This window comes from Eufriesea mexicana, unplaced genomic scaffold (assembly GCF_001483705.2).
Source record: "Eufriesea mexicana isolate 0111107269 unplaced genomic scaffold, ASM148370v2 scaffold2087, whole genome shotgun sequence".
Taxonomy (NCBI): domain Eukaryota; kingdom Metazoa; phylum Arthropoda; class Insecta; order Hymenoptera; family Apidae; genus Eufriesea; species Eufriesea mexicana.
In genome coordinates, this window is record NW_016910162.1 from 34,660 (window position 1) to 53,059 (window position 18,400).

Sequence of the window (18,400 nt, forward strand, 5' to 3'; positions counted from 1 at the left end):
CAAAAAAAAATCTTTTAAATATTTTTAAAAAAAAAAAAAAAAAAAAAAAAAAAAAAAAAATGTAAATGTAATATTTCCGTTTAAATGTTCTCTGGCTGAAGATCATTCCAACAGTGAGGAAGAAAAATTTTGCAGTCTTGAAAAAAGTCGAGCGTGCCCTTGGGAACTTCCGTCACTACCTTAGAACTTCAAAAGTATTGACATTTTCATCAGAGGAATAAGAAATTTACCTTTCTCTCTGATATGAAGTTTTTTGAAATCACAGAATTCGGATTTCCTTGGAACCATTTCTTCTTTACTTTATTCGACAGTGGAAGCTGCAAGATTATACTGTATTTAATCACAACACTTGCAGTATTATAATTATTTTAATTTTTTATAATGTATAAATAATTAATATGAATTTAATTATTTAATTAATTCTGTGTAACATGAATGATTTAATTAATATGAATTAATATAATATAATCGATATGAATTAAATTATTTAAATTATAATATGACACAGAAGTATTAAAATATAAATGACAACCAGATTTAAAAATTCCCGCCATCTTTAATTATCATAAGTCTGTTAATATTCATTTGCTGGAAAAATAAAGCACTTTAAAGTTTAAACTTTCACCTCTTCGATGCTTTAAAAGATATTTGAGTCGTTTACAGGTTAAAATGATTAACTATAATTACATCAATTCTCTGAAATTTTGGTGTCAGAATATTCAATTGATTTTAAATTTGTTATATCATTTCAAATAAATTCTTACCTTTTGTTTCATAGAATTAATCGATTCTTTATTTTGAAATAATTATCATTCGTTAAAAAATTATTTAGGTACTTATAAAGACGAATATCGATTGCAGTAATTAAGAAAATAGAAATAACACGGCAATATAAGGGTAGATATATTTTTACCTTTATAATTCTATAGGTTATTATTTCTACCATTTCCTGGATTTCCTGCTATGCAAGCCTCCGTTCTACGTATATTATGATCCTGGGTCGATCGTGTGGCGTATTGTCAGCCAACAGTCGAATCTTTATTTCTATTTCATCCTGGCTTATTGTTTCTCGCTCTCGCTAAAGAAAGAGGGAGCCAGAACAAAACACACTGACAATTTTTGGAATATCTACTGCCATTGTTACTTCCAAACTGTGTCTATATCACATCGTTATTGTATTTTGATCCTTGAAACGTTTTTGTTGTCAGTTTTGACATGGAAAGACTAGTGTTATTGTACAAGAAGGTTAGTTTCTATTTTTTCAATAATACTGCTTGTTTTGTTATTGGTATCATACACAGGTTTTATCTATTTTATTTCATATTATAAATATATTGTATATAGTTCCAGATTGTAGAAAATATTAGACAATTGCTACAAGTAAATATTACATAGTTACCATTATTTATTATATATAACACTAAATACATTTGATTCAAATATACCCAATGCGTGTAATGATAATTCAGGATATACAAATGTAACATATATTGAAGAGTACGTATGTATTATATTATTATTAAATGTTTTTAATGAAATTAGAGATATTGCAGTTTAAAATTCTAAATGTCAATTTTTATTAGGATTTGGTTAACTTGTACAAATCTTTTGGAGATATAAAATTTAGTTCTATTCACTATCTTTTTATAAACATGTAAATTATATATTTTTCAACCCAATTAATGAATACATTAGAATTTTTTGAAATTGTAACATGCAGTGTATTTCCTTATAATTACAGATATAACAATGTAGATTATATATAATATAAAAAACTTGATATCTTTCCAAATTATTTTAGTTATTTACTTATATATGGTGTTTATGAACTTATTTCGTTATAATATTTTCATTATTCTGAACAATAATTTTATAATTACACATGTTATCTCACGAACATTTAAACCATTTCAGAAGAATTTATTTTGAACATCAGAAGCTTAAAACTGTGTAAGTAGAAACAAATATTTCACAGAAATCCTATTTCTACATATTTTTATAATTTTTATAATCTTCATCTTAAAAAAATTATTTTTACACTTTTGCATTATTCAATTATTTTATATTATTTTTTTGTCTTTTATCAATATCATATAATAAACATTTTTATTATTAACTGCAACAAGAAATATCAGAATTTTCAGATCAGTGAGGCAATATCCGTAAGCACGTGTGTCGACATGCATGTGTATGTACTTACTTACATCGTATACGTGGGACCCGTACGTAGTGAAGTTGCCGAGTTAAGGGTCAACAAGTAGAAGGGTGCTAATTCTCTCGTTATATTCTCCTTTGCATCCCCTTTCCAACAGCCTCTTTCTCTCTGTTCTCGACTTCCCTTGTTCTCTCTGTGGAGCGACCGATAATGGACTTTTAATGCGTTCGATTTGCCAGTCGCAGTGCCAGGATTCCCCTATGCTCTCTTTATAGTAAGATTTCCATATTTCCGATTCCCCGTAGCTCAAATGAAAGCGTGTAGGACCGTTCTTTTCGCTTCTTCTTTGTCACTTTTTCTGGTGACTTCCAACGTAACAGCCCTTGCATTTAATTTTAATTTATTTGGAGGTGCGATTTTTCGACTCTTATTTAAATTGGTATTTCTACAATACAAAGTATACATATAAGTTGCATAGTGTTACATTGGTTATTCTTAACTTTAATTCTGTGTTCATAAATTGTAAAATTGTTTTTAATTATATCTTTTTCTTTTGTTGTGGTATGCCAAATATTGAAACATTTTAAGTTCATTGTTTCATTTGAAATTAACGATTTAAGAATTTAATTGTTTTGTCCATTAATTGTAAAAAAATACTATTTATTAGATAATATATTGATATATAATTATTCTTATTTAATGTTATACTATTAATACTGTTATATGCTAATAAAGTATATTAATGAATTATGTTAATACTTTAATATGTGCTAAACTATACTAATATATCGTTTGTGTAATTTAGGCAACATTATATAAATTACATTATGACAACTATGAGTAATAAGGTTTAAAGTAACCGTATTATAAATTATTTCAGGAAAAATATTAAATAAATATTCTTGTGTATAATGTTATATTACATTGTGGATTGATTGACTGATAGAATTTATATAATGTATATTATATATAAAGGGTGGTCAAATTTTCTTACCACAGGAACTTCATTTCAATTATCCATGGCTATTAATTAATTAATATAAACAATTTTTTAAACTTATTGTTTATTTTAATTATATATATTTATTTTGTAGAGCTAATAAATAAAATTAAAAATTAAAAATTTAGTTAATAAATAGCTTTTTTATTAATTAATTCTTTATTAACCTAACCCATAAATTTTCTAACGACAAGAACTTTATTTCAATTATTCCTAGCTATTAATTAATTAATATAAACAAGTATTATTGATTATTGATTATTTTAATTACTTATATTTATTTTTTAAAATGATTTATTAACTTAATCCATTATAATAAATTCCTCTCAAGAATTCACTTTAAACATTTAAAAGAGCCACGACGTGAACACACTATACTACGAATCTTATTTCTAAATGACACTACTATACGAATCGTTACCAACACGAATGCTCAACAAACAAAAATGTCGAAAACCACGAACGCGGTAATCATTATCAAAAAAAGAATAGTATGAACCCAGAAGCAATCGTACGGAATCGAAGATATCGACATTCGGAAGTTTTATCTATGAAAAATTGTCGTAGCTCCGAGGACAATTCCGTGAGGTTGACTCATTACCAAGGGGAGAGTCGACGTGGCCCTGCAGGGCTTGACGCGTTCATTCGATATTCTATCGAGTTATGTCTCGGCAAATATCGATCGAGTCGATACACGTCAGGGTACAGGGCCACCCCTATGAAACCGTGGTAACATCATCGTATCCTCGTGGAAACGTGGCCGTTTTCACGACGGTAGTTACCGGCTTGGCATACCGCTCGCCAAAAAACCTGTGAAACTCTTTGAAAGCTCATTCTCTCGCACCGTCGCTCGACCAGCCCGACCGGAATTTCCCCGGATTTGCTTGGCCACCGACGACATCCGTCGGAACGGAAAATCGACTTGAGGCCTTCAAATGCTAAAGGTCACTGTCGATCCGATAGCAGGCATCGTTAAAAGTATCCCCACCGTGAGTTTACCTCCTAATCTACCGGTAGATTAGGGGTACCCTTGGATTTTGAATCATCTGAAGATCATTCATGGGAATAAGGAGATTCTTTTCAATTCATTCTTATCTCTAGTCTTGCATAGACGATAATTTCTATGTGTAGGTATAATTCATTTAAAATATATCTAAAATTTATTTGTGTATATAATTGATGGTCTGGGGTGAATTATGAAACACGATTAGTTGTTTAATATTCACAGTATCACGTTTATTCACTTTATAAAATAAAAACTGGAATTATTTTTATTGCATATGATATACAGACTCTTCTGGCTACTTGCGACATCTATGTCTCAATGAGAGGAATTAGGTTATTAGAGACATCTATTGATTGAGATCATCGATCCAGATTCGCAGTTGATTAGGTCAAAAACCTCGTTATCGACTGGCATCGATCTATTTACCAACGATAATGAATGTATATTATAATTTAAATATGTATAATAAAAAATGATAAATAAATACATACAGTAAGTGCAACTAGTAACGTGAAAAATACTGGGTTATAGGGATTTCAGGTTATACGAAATCAGGAGTGTACAAATAATTCTTTTATTAATATAACAGGAAATAGTATGTATTTTATTTTATCTTGATTGTCTTGATACAATTTATAATGACTAATTTGTATATAATATTAATATAAAAATAAATATAGATATATAGAAATGATGTATATGTAGGGTTACCTTTATTAATCACATAATTAGGTAAAGAGAAAAGTAACTAACACTAGGAAAAGTAACTTACATCTGATAATTTAGAATTTAGAAAGTACATCTGATTGAGAGCATGAGAAGAGGGCACTGGGAGTGAGACAAGGCAAAGAAAGCAATAGAGCTTAACCTAAGAGAATATAACTAAAAAACCAAAGATAAATATGTCGAATTTTTACCATTTGTTATAATAAACTTCATATTTTTATAAACAATGTATCAGTTATTTATAAAATACTTAAATTCTTTAACAAATTATCTATATATCTATGTGTAACAATTAACAATTTGTAATTAATTTATACTAAATTTGCTATTAATTGTAGCACCAATTTAAAATTATACTATACATATAAATAACAATTTATAGTTAAAGAGCTTCTAAGTTGATTTTATTTTTTAATTTTTTGGTTGTATAGAATATGGTAAAAATCCAAAATTTTAGTATATAGTATATATGATAGAAAAATTGAAAATATCCAATTATTTGATTATTTATTAATATTGAATAAATATAGTGAATTAATTTTTAGCACTCTTAAAATCATTTTTGCAGTCAAAAGCTCCTTCAAAGAAAAAAAAAAAAATGAATTGTGAGAGTATAGTAGTTCCTTTTTTTCACTGATTCTGTGCAAAACCAATGCATATTTGGTTTCAATCTGTTGAGACACCCTGTATGAAAAAGACTTTCACCAAACTCATAACCTGTTTTATATATTTTTTAAAAAAGTAATACCAATTTTCTAAAATTTTATCAATGCAAATAAAAATATTTTTGGATAATATAAATGACCATCAATGCACATTTTCAATTACCTATATATGTTAGAATTATTTAAAACTAAATTTATATAAAAATATTTGAAACTATAATTTAAGAGTTAATGAGTTTTCATTATATTTAATGGCTTCTTACTAATTATTTTTATTATATTTATTTTCATCAGATTTTTATGCTTAATTATATTTAAAATTAATTGTAAATTAAAAATACAATTTAGAAGTCAATATGTAATTTGGAATTTTTAAACTAAAGTTGTTTCATACGAGAAGCTTAATTTGGAAAGATCTCACGTGTGCACGAGTAATTTTATCGCGTTAAGCGATTAATTAAAAACGCGAGTTGATACAGAAATAAATTATCCCGAATATCGCGATTGATCTACTTCAATTTAACGAGCTGCAACGTTGATTGACCGGTGCGAAAGACAGGCAAAAAGCAACGATTGAAATTAAAATGGCGAATAAATAATAAATAACACCTCGTAAGTCTATTATTTTCGATCGAAATTCGTGTATTAATTTGCCCGTCGGCATGTGAAATCATCGCGAGTTGAATAACCTAAAAGCAACTGACGTGCGTTTATCGTGAAATATTTCGAAGCACTCGGCGAACGCTCTTTTGCCGTTTTTAATTATTTTCGACGTACCGTACGACAGGATGCGGAAGTGTTCTCAAACAGAATTTCCCGTCTGCGAGTACGTAGCGTCAGATCACGGGAAAACGATTGAAAGTACCTTGAATGATTTAAATGGATTGCTCGTGTGTTCCAGCGACGACTATCGGTTCTCTTCTTCCCGTTTGCCTCACATGTTCATACCGATTGCTCACTTACTTATTTATTTAGTTAAGAGCAATTACTATTCACAATCTGCCAAACAAGCGTACGAATGCTTTTACCGTCGACAACTGACGCGAACGTTAACCAAGGATACTTTTACGCACGACGCCAGCGCCAGCATGTGGTCATAACCATGAACTTCTCTCAAGATCCTACTCAGAGTTTCGGTTGTAAAGTACAATATTAATATAGGACTGACTAATAGACACGAGGCAAGCTGTATTAATTTCGTTGAAAATTATAGAAGTAATTATATCAATTTTATCGTATGCCTTTTTTTTTTTTAAATAAAATACAAGGGCACTGGATTTTGTGGGATAATATATAAATATTATTTAGTTAATATTGTTAACCTAATTTCATTTATTTGAATGTAAATAGGATGGTTATATTGTTATACGAACTATAATTGGTTTTTGTGACTCCATAAAAATTTTTGAAATTTGTACTTAATTTTTCGCTTCTGAAAATTTTTTGCCACGACTGTCCAAAAGATTTAGTACATTTTTGCAATGAAATAGAACAAAAGTTTTATTTTGGAAAGAAAAAAGATTTTTTTGTTACAATTTGTCTACTTCTTTAAAAATAAGGTACCAAATAATAATTCGAATATTATCAATATTTCCATGATGGCGTCAGTGGACTTAAAAAATGAAATAGTGTTTTATAAATTTTTATAGATGTATAGAAATTAATGACAGTGCCAAAAATAGATTAGTAGATACTAGTATAAATTAAATTAAATTGCACAATCATAAAATACAATGATAATTATGTACATGTATAAATGAAATTTTTATTTTAAATATATTAAAAAATTAAATTCATTAGTAATATGATAAATCTTAAATAATTGTTTAAGAAATAATTAATTTTTTATAGCAAACATTTTTTATTTCAAATATATTCAAAAATGAAATTCGTTAGTACTATTATAAATTTTAAATAATTGTTTAAGAAATAATTAATTTTTTATAGTAAATATTTTTTATAGTTTTTTATATTAAATTTTTATAGTTATATCTTTCTTGTAATAGCTAAAATATTGAAAGCTTCCTAGGGAGTTCTAAATATTCCTAGAATATTCATTTATAGAAGATAAGTTATTTGAGGACAAAAATGGGAAGAAAAATATCCTCTGACTTTGAAGATTAATGTTTTTCTAAATGAGAAAAAATGATGTCTCGCGGTCTTTATGTAAAGTGTTTCAATTTCAAGCATTTTATTATTTCAAATATTGCTGGGAAATCTAGTGTCAACATTTTGAGAAGTTATCATTTTCCAAGGATAAACCTTCGACCCATTTCACTGAGGACATGTTACATTTTTTTTCAAGGGATGACAATGATGGATTGACTGCAATAAAATGGCTATTTGGCTACTATAAACCATCAAAGTCTCATATTTATCGACTTTTATTACCAGTGACGTATTAACAATTTTTTTACATTAAATACGAATTTAAGACCTAATTGTTGATAAAATGATGTTAGTGCATAGTAAATTAGAAATACTCATACGTCGTGACATTTCACCAAAAATGTTGTTACCTTCACATAGATCTTTACAGTATATGTTAACAGCATAAACAGTTTGTTTAAAATAAGTTGAAAATTTGTTTCTTTAAATGAGTGATAAATTATGCAAATGAAAATATATACAATAATATAATGGATGGTAAACAATAAATTGAGTAAAGTATTATTACTATTATTATTATTGTTTCTAACACTGTAATAGTAATATTGTAATACCTATTATGAGTTAGTTAATAAAATTTAAGAAATTTTAGATTTTTTATGTATACACATAATGCTTGTGTCCATGTGTATAAGATAAATAAGGAAACGAAATCGTAAAAAGATGACCAAAATGTTGTTTGCTATTGAATTTTCTGTATAAGGGCGTCCCAAAATTTGTGAAGTGCTTAGGGCCTCTAGAAGCCTTAACTCGGTCCTGTCGTTACTGTTTAACTTAACACTATCTAACTACTAACAGCAATATCCAATAATACTATTTAACTACCATAAATATAAACCATTATAACCCACTATAACAACAGCAAAGTATAGTAGAGTACAGTAAAGCAAAAACTACTATATGTATAAATCTATAAATTACTATAAATATGAATTTTATCTATATGAACTGTATAATTTGTTTATTGGCAATATCCAATAATGCTATTTAACTACCATAAATATAAATTACGATAAACGACTATAACAACAGCAAAGTATAGTAAAGTATAGTAGAACAAATCTACTATATTTATAAGTCTATAAATTACTAGAAATATGAATTTTATCTATATGAACTGTACAATTTGTTTAAATTATACATACAAACCTACCAATTCTATACCATTATACATGGTGTCTCATTTAAATTGGCAGAACAAAAATTTCCTTGAAGAACAGATTTAAAGAAAACAAGCTGTCACGTGTTTTCCAGTATTTTGATATTACATTTCGTACAACTTTCCTAATTTTCAAAATTCAAACAAATCCTTTCACACAGACATTTTAGGAAGCACTTTGAGAAAATGTAAAAAAAAACAAAAAAAACAAAAAATTGGTTTTTCAAGCTGGATCACAAGAATACCCAACTAATGAACCTTCACATTTTAAAATATGTCGCAATTTGGAGTTACAAAAGCATATGTGAAATCTAAAAATAGCAGGAGCTGTAGTTTCCTCCCTATTTTACCAAAACAGGGACACCAAAAATTTGCTTGCTCTTTATAAACCTTCATAAACCAATGAACCTTTAAAACATTGCAAAAGTTGAAAATTGTTAAAATGTAGTCACATCAAAGAAAAAAAAATTGACGGTTTCGCGAAAATTTAAGTTTTATTTACATATAAAATGTCGTTTAAATTATTCACTTTGTTCGAATTTAGGTTCACCGATTAGTATTACACGCAGCATAGTATACGTAGGCAAAATTTCAAGTAAATCGGTAACTCGGTTTTCGAGCTATCCTTCCGGACAATTGCGCGATTCGACGTTAAAAACAATCGGCACTCGAGCGCCATCTACTGCGCGCCCTCTATGCGCGCTCTCACTCGGCGAGCAATTGCTTCCGTGCACGTGCAACTTGTAAAAAGTACAACCGTCGGCGATGGTGCAGAAACAATCGGCAACGAGCTCCGGCGATCGATTTCCAATCATTATTAATTATCAGAGTTAATGATCTGGCTGATTGGAGGGAGTCTCGAGGACCTCGTTAGTCCCGTGTCGGCTGCTTCTTCGATATAGATATTTGTTCGTTCGTCCTGTCTGCTGCGCCAGTTTCACCGACTGTCCCGGTGATCGTTAATTAAATAAATTCACCGCTAATTGTATTCGGGCTTTTCATTACCAACGTGTCGGATCGTTACCGTTCCCCGCAGGCTGCTGAGAAAACCTACCTTGGTCCCCGGGGCATTCTAATGCGCGCCACTCTCACTTCCGGTTCGTCTTCCTTCCCCGATATTAAATATTTACACCTCCATGCACTCTGCCCCACTCCTCTCCCGATGTGCTGGTTAATTAATTAAACTCGATGCTAATATCTCGTTCAAGCTGCACCTACCTTTCCGCTGCTTATTCTCGCTCCCACGAGGACATGTCCTCCGCGGTTAAAGAGGATGAGTGCACCTCGTCGCGTTAACACTTTTCCACCGAACGTTTACGACTTCTTCCAGACCTGTTGCTAATGGTGTTTTCGCACTCTGAGAATTTGATCTTCCAATTTCGACCTGTTTTACTTGGGATTAGAGCTCGAGTGCCTAGGCAGGCTACCTCTGAGAGCAGCTCTGGACGGAGTGGGAGGATGGAGGACCTGGAATGTTAGATGTTTATTGTTAGAATGGTCTTAATGGAGGCAAGGCTGAGGTTGTTTGGCTATTTCTTATCGCAGGATGCCGAACGGGGAAGGTACACTCTGTGCAAATTTAAAGTTTCGGATGAGAAGTGGGGCTTGTGGTGAATGATACTCTGCTGCGAAGTTTCTAGACACGTTCTGTTGACTCGTTGCATCTAACAAACGAGTAATTGTTGGGTCTGTTGGAAAGTTCTGTTGCTCTTCCATGGCCCTTATTAGACTTGTAATATGCTAAGTTTCTTTGCTAGCTTGTAATCATAATGTGCAACATTGTATCTGAACGTGTTGCAATCTTTTAGCATACTGACAGGTTCCTTGACATTAGAATCTGCAATTTTCTCGGTGAAATAGTTTTAATTATTTTTGTAGTATTTTTGAGAACAAATTAAGTAAGGCAATTGTTCATGTAAATGGTACTTTAGCTTTGGTACGTTTTTCAAGAGAGGAGTTAAGTTGTAGTCTCTAAAATGAGTAGAGTGATATGTGATTAATAAGTCACGACACTTTTGTTACATTCAGTCCAAGTGTCATTGTCATTGTAATTAAGTCCTTTTCCTGAAACATAAAATTATTGTTACAATAACGTAATAATTATTTAATAATTATAATAAAAAGCATAATTAAATAATTAAAAATGTTTAATATATAGAAATTGTTATACTAATACACAATATATATTATGTACAAAGTAAGTCATATATATACTTTAAGTAAATCAAAATAATAAAAATTAAGGTAATAAAGAGATCAAAATAAAATTTTCAAAATATGTCAGAAGACAAAATAACCATAATTAAAACGGAAAAAACAAAAAATCTTTTTAAGGTTTAGGAAGATAAAAATAAAATGGATATGTAATTACATTTTTACAATAGAAGTTTATCTGAAAGTTTTGTAATAATAAGAAAAATAAATAAAATTAAAAATTTCGTGTGATCGAGAATTTATATTTTTTGGAAAAAAAATATAGATCATTTAAGAGATATCGATATATAGTATAGCAAATAATTCTCTGCAACCATCTTAATACGATCGTCTTCGATGTTTCTCGCAAGCTCTCGTTACATGTAATGGACGGTAAATTGGAGAACACCGTTTCCAATGAGAAATTTTCATTATTGTCTTAGCAACCACCTTTGAAGCACAAAGGACTCACTTAATGCCGTGACCAAGAATTTCCAACTAATTTCAGTGTTAATTACTTGCTATGGACATAATTGAAATTTGTGAAATGTTCGGTAACTAGGTTAGGTTAGAACTAGATTCTAATAGATGTATACTTATAAACAAAGTATGACATGATCGATAAATTTCCAAAATACATCTAGCACAATGAAATATAAATTAGACTATGTAACTAACACGAAGAATTTATTTATTCCTTATGCAAGAATTTAAGCTATGTGCGATGGTCGTCCCTCTGGTGGCGAGTATAAGAAGATCGTTAGAGGACAAAGAGGATTACGTAACTTATATAACTAGAGCAAAATAACGTATAAAATATTTACTATACGAAAATACGTTTTAAATCCAAATTTCACATTTTCGAGGAAAATATTGAGTATAATTAAATATATTATTATATTTTAATACAAATACATGTAAATAATATTATATGTATTTAATAATTAATGTAATTAATTAATGTAATGCAATTAATTTATGTAATTAATAATTATATAATACATATATATATAATTTAATACAAGTACATATATTAATATATTATTATATTTTAATACAAATATTAAATGGACATGCTTTCTGAGATAGAATAATTTATTTCAATATATCTTATAATAATTATTAATTTTAGACAATACTTGAAACAATATTATATTATACAAAATTTAATGCTTTATTATAATTCGAAATATGACAAGAAAAAATTATTACTACTTATTACATTTAAAAAACGAAGATAACCTCCAAATTACAATGAAAATGCAAAACAACATTTATTTCAAACACTTTTTAATCATGCGATTATCTGAAATGTGTATATGCGCCGTTCACTGCATAAATTGATTAACTTCATAAAGAAGAAGTGGAGATATGCAATGAAATAATGTATATTGTTTTTTAAAATTCCCTTTATAATTTAAATCGAAATAAATATCGTAGTATGCATAAATACAAATGCAACTTTCATCTAACGGTATATAAAATTTATAAGAAAAAATAGCCAAAAGGTAATCGTTAGTAATGTTACCATTTTTATGTTACTGGAAGAGTTAATCGATTTTGGCAAGTGAAAAAAGTAATAAATTTAAATTTGACTAAATTTTACTTAAATTCTGATAAGACGGCGCTAAAAAATTCACCGTTATCATTCTTGGCTTGCTAGTGCATTTGAGTTGCATTATTGCAACGATTTACATTAGAGTACGGAATTAATCAAAGTGACCTATGAAATAAATTATTTATTATTCAGTGGCCAAAAAATTTTTGTCGTTTAATGTTGTTAATCTTAATTATCAGGGAAAGTTATTATATATATAAAAAGTTATGACTATACCAAGTGCTTTGACACTTAAATTTAAGATTTTTCAAAAAGTGGGGTTAATTGATTTGTGCAGTGAACATATATGACGGGTCATATATGACGTCTTTTATCCATCTTCTAGTATTCGCCACCAGAGGGACGCTCGTCGCGAGACACGTTTCTCGAAAGTTCTCGCTCTATCTCCCATACTAACATGCTATCCAAAGTATCTAAGATACTCGTGCTAAGGTAATCTTGTCGATGAGTTTACAAGCAGAAACCTCGAGTAAGACAACACGTCCCTTCATTTTCTTACACGCTATACTGCCTCTCTTCTCTTTCTCCTTCCACCCTTAATATACACATTACAACGTGTATTACAGCGACCCATGATCTTAACCCTTTGCAGTGCGATTTGCGAAAAATTATGAAAAATTGCAATAATTAGTAGAAAATATGCATCGAAGTAGTATTTAATTTTGGTTAACCACTGTATACTTATCCTATCAAAGATAAAGTTGGATAAAAATTTTAGAAATTCTTCGAATTTTGTGCACTTTAAAATGTATGAAATTTAATTATGGTCGCGTGATTAGTATAGCTTACATTCGTGAGATTTGGCATGAAGGTCTCGTGACGAGTTGGACTCGTCATTTTAGTGCAAAAGCTTAAACTTAATAAGGCATAGAGGTGTGTAAGATTGGTGGTGTATCATAGTTATATCTGCTTTGGTGTGTCAATAGTCACCTAATAGAGCATAGTCGAGGCAAAGCACAAGAGAAAGAAAGAAAAAAAAATTAAAAAATAAGAAAATTAAATTTTGAAAAAAATTTTTGAAAATAAATTTTTGAAAAATTTGGTAATAAAAGAGAAGGAAGACTATCCAACCAAACAAACGGTCAACTAATCACGTAGACTTCTAATCATTTAAACTCTCTCTCTAGTGTTACCTAATATTGGAAAATGTGACGTGATTGGTCTGATGTACGAGACCCACGTGACAAACAAGATTTAGGTTAGGTTAGAGTTCCTTCTGTTCGTGTAAGGTGTACGAAAACTAATTTTCACGAGTATCACAGTTTGCGATTTAATATCTTACGCCGTACCATCGTGAGACAAACCCCAGGCCCAGAAAACTTGTTACAGTCATCTAACAGCCGGATTCTAAATGCTAACTCATTTCACATTTACTTTTCATTTTTATCTGTTTATTGTACATTTCTGCAAACCTCTCTTTATTGCCTCGGGCCACTGGGCACGAGGCATTCTTTAGCGCCTAATTTTAAGAAATGAGATAACAGCACTTAGGATTTGGCTGACAGTGGGCCCGTGGAACACAAGACCAGGCCATGTTCTTTGGTTACGACTTTTGAAGGCATAAAATAAAGGCGACCTCGCCGTGGTTAGCTCTCAAGAAGGGTCACCAACGTATGGGTGACAAACCAAGAGCCTCATTCTGAAGGAGGGGTTTTCTCCAGCAGCGTAGAGAACGTTCCTCTCTTCTTTGAGGGGTAACTGATTTGCAGATCAAGGGCCCATTCTTGGTCTGATAAACTGTTAATCAGAAGAACGTGATTTTGGCGATTCGTGACTACTTTTTGGCTTCGAAAGATCGTCAGTTGTCAGACAGTCGTTAACAAGCGGTCGTCAAGCAGTCGTTACCAAGTAGTTGTCAAGCAGCCGTCAAGTAGTCGGTAACAACCGATCGTTAAGCAGCAGTTAAGCAGTCATCAAGCAGTCGTCAAGTAGTCGTTAATAACCGGTCAACAAGTACTCGTCAAGTAGTCGTTAACAACCGGTCGTCAAGGAGTCGTTAACAACCAATTGTCAAGTAGTCGTCAAGTAGTCGTCAAGTAGTCGTTAACAACCGGTCGTGAAGTAGCCGTTAAGCAGTCGTCGAGTAGTCGTCAAGCAGTCGTTAACAATCAGTCGTTAAGCAGCCGTTAAGCAGTCATCAAGCAGTCGTCAAGTAGTCGTCAAGTAGTCGTTAATAACCGGTCAACAAGTACTCGTCAAGTAGTCGTTAACAACCGGTCGTCAAGCAGGCGTCAAGCAGTCGTCAAGCAGTCATTAACAACTAGTTGTTAAGTGGTCGTCAAGTAATCGTTAACAACCGGTCGTGAAGTAGCCGTTAAGCAGTCGTCGGGTAGTCGTCAAGCAGTCGTTAACAACCGACCGTCAAGTAGTCGTCAAGTTGTCATCAAGCAGTCGTTAACAACCAGTCGTTAAGCAGCCGTTAAGCAGTCATCAAGCAGTTGTCAAGCAATCGTTAAGTAATCTTTAACAACCGGTCGTCAAGTAGTCGTTAACAACTGGTCATGAAGCAGTCGTGAACAACGCACTAAACAATCCGCAAAGTCAGTCGTTGCCTAGTTCTCAGGTGCGAAACATCGCACCAACAAGTCAGACCTTGATCAATCTCAACACTGAAACATTGCTTCAACCAAATCCTATAATTCATTTAACGAGAGAATCACGTCGCTCCCAAGTTATTCTCAGCGATTCGACAATCGAGCATTGTGGATAATCATTTACCGTTGAGTGGTTATCTGCTACATATCCGAATCGGACACAGGCACGTCGAGAATTGTGTAGGACACGTTGGCCTTATAATCCAACACCCATTCCTGCACCTCGTAACAATCATAGCGTAATTCTGTTCCACCTGACTCTTCTACAGGAAAAATTAATCAGACGATGCTTGCATCCCTTTTCAAATGTAAGCCAGTTCAAATGAAGTTTCGTAGGTTTCTACTTTAATATAATGCAACAGATGAATCTGTTTGATCAAATGTAGTGTATTTGTCTTGATTCTGACTGCTCTTATCTCATGTATTTTACAGATTCGCTAGTATTTTCGTAGTGGTGGGAATTTAGACCTATTCGAGCCTGTGTACCCTTCTACTGATGACTTATAGACTCTTATTACAGCGTAATTCTACATTGAAAATAAGATGAGAAAATTACACCTCAGTAGACCAAGATAATGTACCATAGCCTTAGAATTTAGGACACCCTGTAGAAGCAATGCATTTAAATTGTAAATTATTTCACCTCTCTCACATCTTAGAGAGCCTTTGGCTTTAGGTGCATATCGAGAATTCGTACGAATTTAACAATGGATACTATCTAGCACACTTCTCCGAGGGAAGCGTGTTCAGAGCGCAGTGGAATCGAGGGTCGCAAGAACCCTCTTTATGCTACTTTGCCGCCGCAGGGCAGAAACCAAAGAGACATAGTTCTGTGCACGTCGCCTACTCTAAGCTTTTAATTCTTCTTAATAAAAACCTTTTCTCCTTGCCGATGTTCTCCACGCAAAATATAAAAGAATCTAACCAATTGTGAATATTAAAGTGGGTGAGAAAAATGAAGCGTATTTATCAAATGATACTCGTAATTGTTTCAAGCCTCGAGATATATACGTACTCTGCGTTGCTGAAAAGAAGTCATCTATCACTAGTAATGCCTATACTTTCGTTAGTAATACCCACTCTTCTATGACACTCCCAAAACTACTATCTCCAAGTTCAGTAAAGAGATACGATAACATAGGCATAAGATATCCGCGAAGGAAACGTTATCTCAGAGTTAACTTACAACGAACTGGAAGCACTACTACGCCAGGCAATAAACGAAACGACACCATATGATTGGAAAGAATTTTGTAAACACGTAGAAACACTGGAACACGAATATTGGACGAAAGATGGAATAATAGAAGACGCAACTAAAGACCTAGAATTGGAAATACAAAGCAGTGTGTCGGATAAGAAATCAGATGACAATAGCTCAAAGATTTATAAAGTAAAGAGGTACAAAAGTAATAATAATTAACATCATTTATGAAAATTGATTTAAAATTTAAGATGTATTTTTTATGATAAATTAATTATATAATTGCATCGTACTAGATAACCGTTTAAAAAAATCATACGATACAACATAAATATAAAAAATATGTGTATAGTACAGCACGTTTGCTGCATAATGCAATGAAAAGTTAATCAAGATGCTAATTAGTAATTAGTAATTGCAAATAATCATGTGTTCATCGGAAGAATCTGAAGTTAATATGCTTTTGGGATGAGTCTACGCTCTTGCATCTATTTGTTGCGTCTGTCTCACTTTGTCTCGTTGCTTCGTTCGCTTTCTTTGTCACATGGTGTTCTATGACCGGGCTAATAGGAAGGGATCAGTTCTACCAATAAGGGAAGCGTTTTACTCTACTTCTGCCATGATGTTAGAATGGTTGGGCTGGTGGGGATTCGGTCCTACAAGTTTCTCAGATGACTTCTTTCTAGCAACGCAAAGTACGTATGTTTCTATTATTAATTATGACGTTGACACTATTTATTTGAAATATACGATGACATACAGACTTTCGTCATTCTTTCGGTATCATTTATAAAATTTCGTGTCACTGAGTCTCTGGTTCCTTTTATAAATGTTTTTCAAAGTTAACTTGTTACTTGTAATAAAGAAGAAATTCCAAAATTATATCACAAAATATCGTGTCGATGAGTTAGAATCAAGTTAAAATATAGTCACGAATGTCAAAATATAATTCAACGATAGACACGATATTTGTAGTGTATTTATCGTAGATACGGACCGTGGTGGCGCTAGTGAGTTAAGTGGAAAGTCGTCTTAAGGCTGGCAACGTAACCAAAGATGAACTGAGGTTATATTTTAGCGTCTTATCTCTCAAATAACGGTACTTTCGACTAATATTATATACTATGCAGTATTTTTGTGATTCAACAATGATACATGTTAATAATAAATATATTTTAAATGCTGTATATATCGTTGAATTATTTTCTGAGTTTACTGGTTTAACTACGAAAGTTTCTTCCTGTTTTATATATCTTATTGTTATTTTAAACATTTCTCGTTAACACTCATATATTACATTATGAAAGCAACGGATGTAAACGCTCCAATACTTTCACGTATGAGTGTAGGAATTACAAATAAGATGCAATTACTAATAGACCATTAATAACAATATAATAAATAATAATAATAATAAATATAATTAATGATAATAATAATAAGGGACTTGGTTAGAGGGCGTGTGCGGCGTAGTGTGTTTCCGAGTATGCAGATTCGTAAAGGAAGTTAAAGCAAAGAAATGAGTTTTCACTGATGGGAAATGGGTAAAAAAAGGAAGCTTCGACTGACATTGTATAGTTAAATACAAGAAACTAATAGGTTAAACGCGATGGTACAGGCGTTAAAGAGAAGAACAGAAAAGTGAGGTTAGGTTTGTACACGTGGACAGACAGAATAATTGTAAGTATTGTAAATACAAATAGAATAGAAGTACCAGATACAAAGGTATCTTCAATTTATAATAATAGATAAAGAGTAAATAAAAGTTAGAAATACGGAAATTTACCAGGTTTACATAGTGTACGTAGATTATATCGGATTAAAAAGGTATAGAAGTATTAGGTTAACAAAGCATAATTTATAGGTTAAAAATAGAGAAGTATAAAATGGGCAAAGAAGAAGTACCAAACA